Raw genomic sequence first — 3,354 nt, 5'->3', positions numbered from 1 at the left:
TGCATAGTGTCAGTGTAATATACATCAGTAGTCTATACTATGGCTGTTTATTGCCCTCCTGTGGTGGTTATTTACTATCAAACCAGCATTACCATGTCATGGCACAGTGATATCCAATCTCTAACCCACTTGACAAATGACTTCATAAGCTGCTGTTTTACTCCCAACCAGTCAATGTCAAATGTTTGAAATGTGTTGGTAACAGAAATGTCATCTGATAGCTCCCATTAGTGTCCCGTTAGACACATTCAGGGCTCTGTGTACCTAGGTTTTGAGACAGCACTCACTTCTGATCATAACCCTGAGGTGCTGCTCCCTTGACTCGAGACGTTCTGTTTCATGATGTATGAGACAACATTTTGGTGGGGTACTCGTTCATTGGTTAATCATTTCAATAGAGGGTTAATAGGCCTATGATGTCGTTCTGCACACTCACTCTGAGTGGTGCTGTTGTCCAAGCGACCTATCTCGGCTCGGGCGCATATGACTGCTGCTACAAGGCAACTATGCGTCAGTGACAAGACCAAGGAAGGATCATTGTGCACAGAACCATCGAAGCAGTTTTAACGGAGTACAACAATATCTTCTTGAGCAAAATAGATCTCTAAAATTGGCTTTTCCATTGTATGTGAGTTTTGGATTGTATTATATTTTTCCCAGTTTTGGGTAACGTTATGGATATTTTTGGGAGGATGAGCACTGGAGAGGCTTTGAATAGCGCAGTCTGGGGTTTGAGATGGCAAGTGCGAGTCTCCATTTTGCTTGTCTGCGTACTGAGTGCGGTGAATGGACAAATTCGATATTCTGTACCAGAGGAAATGAGAAAGGGCTTGTTTGTCGGAGATGTGGCGAAAGACCTGGGTTTGGACGTGAAGAGGCTGATTTCAGGCCGGGCACGGTTAGTTATAGACGGCAATAACCAGTATGTAGAGTTGAATCAGAACAAAGGACATCTGGTTGTTAAGGAAAGGATTGACAGGGAGAAATTATGCGGTCAGAAATCTCCGTGTAGCTTCAGTTTGGAAATGATTCTTGAAAGCCCACTTGAATTATATTCGATTACCATCGAAATTGAAGACATAAACGACAACGCACCTGTGTTTTCAAAAAAGGACATTCATCTGGAAATTGGGGAGTCTTCGCCAATAGGGACTGTTTTCTTATTAGACGGAGCCGCTGACCCTGACGTGGGTATGAACTCACTGCAAAGCTACACAGTTAAACCAACCGATCATTTTGTGCTCAAGCAACACAGTAGAGCTGATGGAAGTAAATACGCAGAAATGGTGTTGCAGTCTGGACTTGACCGTGAAAAACAGAGCGAACACTCCCTGATATTAACTGCAGTCGATGGCGGGGACCCACAGAGGTCTGGAAACGTTAAGATACATATCACTGTTCTGGATGCAAATGACAATGCGCCTGTGTTCACAGAGTCTTTGTACAAAGTCACTGTTGTAGAAAACGCGTTGCGAAGCACAGTTGTAGCCCAAGTAAGTGCCATCGATGCAGACCAAGGGTATAATGGAAATGTGACGTATTCATTTACGCATATGGAGGAGGGGACACCCCCTTTGTTCCATATAGATCCACATACTGGGGAGATAAAGATCACTGGTGACCTAGATTACGAAACTGTTCAGAATTACGAAATTAACCTTCAAGCTAAAGATCCGTGGGGTCTGACGGGCGCGAGTAAGCTAGTCATTGAGATTCTAGACGTTAATGACAATAGTCCGATCATAACCATGACATCATTTTCTGGTAAAATCCCAGAGGATAGTATTCCTGGCACAGTTGTGGCATTGATAAGTGTCCAGGATGTAGATGCTGGGKAAAATGGACAGGTGCGTTTAAGAATCGACGAAAAGCTCCCATTTAAGATAAAGACCTCTCTTAGAAACTACTACACGTTGGTAACTGAGAAGAGCTTAGACCGAGAGAAGGTGTCTCGCTACAACATCACCCTCACTGCCACTGATGAAGGTTTGCCGCCGTTATCAAGCATGAAAACTGTTGTTTTAGACATCAGTGATGTTAATGATAACGCACCGGCCTTTAGTCAAAACGTGTATAGCACGCACGTCGTGGAAAACAATTCTCCCGGCGTTTCTGTGCTTGCGATCCAAGCAACGGATCCAGACAGGGGCCAAAACTCACGCATCTCMTATTATCTAATTGACAGTGAGCTAAACGGAAACCCAATGTCCACCTACTTTTCAATTAACTCAGAAAAAGGTGTCATTCACTCAGTGCGTTCACTTGACTATGAGCAGGTTAAAGAGTTCAAAATACTAATCAAAGCGCAAGATGGAGGCTCCCCACCCCTTAGTAGTAATACTACTGTTCTCATTTACGTACAAGACCAGAACGACAAGCGCCTCAGGTTCTGTACCCAGTCCAGACTAGCAGCTCTCTGGTGGCTGAATGGTGCCTCGTTCAGCAGATGTGGGCTATCTTGTAACTAAAGTGGTGGCTGTTGATGTGGACTCTGGACAGAATGCTGGCTCTCGTATAAACTACAGAAAGCGACAGACAGGGCGCTGTTTGAAGTGGGCTTACAGAATGGAGAAATAAGAACCTTACGCCAAGTCAATGATAAAGATGCCGGTGAAACAAGGCTCACTGTTGTAGTGGAGGATAATGGGCAGCCCTCTCGTTCAGCTCCAGTCATGTTAACGTGGCGGTGGCGGACAGCTTCCCTGAAGTGCTCTCGGAGTTCACTGATTTTACGCACGACAAGGAGTACAATGACAACCTGACCTTTTACTTAGTATTGGCTTTGGCTGTAGTCTCATTTCTGTTCATACATGTTTAGTTGTTATTATATCAGTGAAAATATACAGATGGAGACAGTCTCGCATCCTCTATCATTCCAATCTCCCGGTTATTCCGATTATCCACCGCGTTACGCAGACACTTTGGGACGGGAACGCTACAGCACGCTGTAAATTACGAGGTGTGCAGGACGACTGACTCCAGAAAGAGTGACTGTCAGTTCGCCAGACCCTGTAGTCAGAACGTACTGATAATGGACCCCAGCTCTACAGGGACGATGCAGCGGATGCAGAACGAAAAGAACATCCTGGATGAACCAGGCTCTCCATTAGAGGTGAGTTTATTTGCAGTGTAAATACAATTTTCAACTATCTTCGCCTCGAGCCTCGGGGCTCATTTTCTCAGTTATCTTTATCCTTTTATATGGCATTTTTAAAGATMATGTGTTTTTAGTACCGTAGAAATAGCTTTAGGTTTGCTTTTTCCAATTATTTCCAACCGAGCAAAGGCTAAGTGCTGTAGCTGTTTCACCACCACACTGTGTGGGCTGCGCCTATTTTTGTCTTGACAGCGAAC

The 3,354-nt window shown here is 44.6% G+C and overlaps 1 pseudogene; it reads left to right on the top strand.

Annotated features, from left to right (window-relative positions):
• Positions 1 to 493: 493 nt before the first annotated feature.
• Positions 494 to 3,133, top strand: LOC111965447 (protocadherin gamma-A11-like; annotated as a pseudogene).
• The last annotated feature ends 221 nt before the right edge of the window (positions 3,134 to 3,354 follow it).

The sequence above is a fragment of the Salvelinus sp. IW2-2015 genome, linkage group LG6.2 (assembly GCF_002910315.2).
Source record: "Salvelinus sp. IW2-2015 linkage group LG6.2, ASM291031v2, whole genome shotgun sequence".
Classification (NCBI taxonomy): Eukaryota; Metazoa; Chordata; class Actinopteri; order Salmoniformes; family Salmonidae; genus Salvelinus; species Salvelinus sp. IW2-2015.
This window is presented reverse-complemented; position numbering and strand designations above follow the sequence as displayed.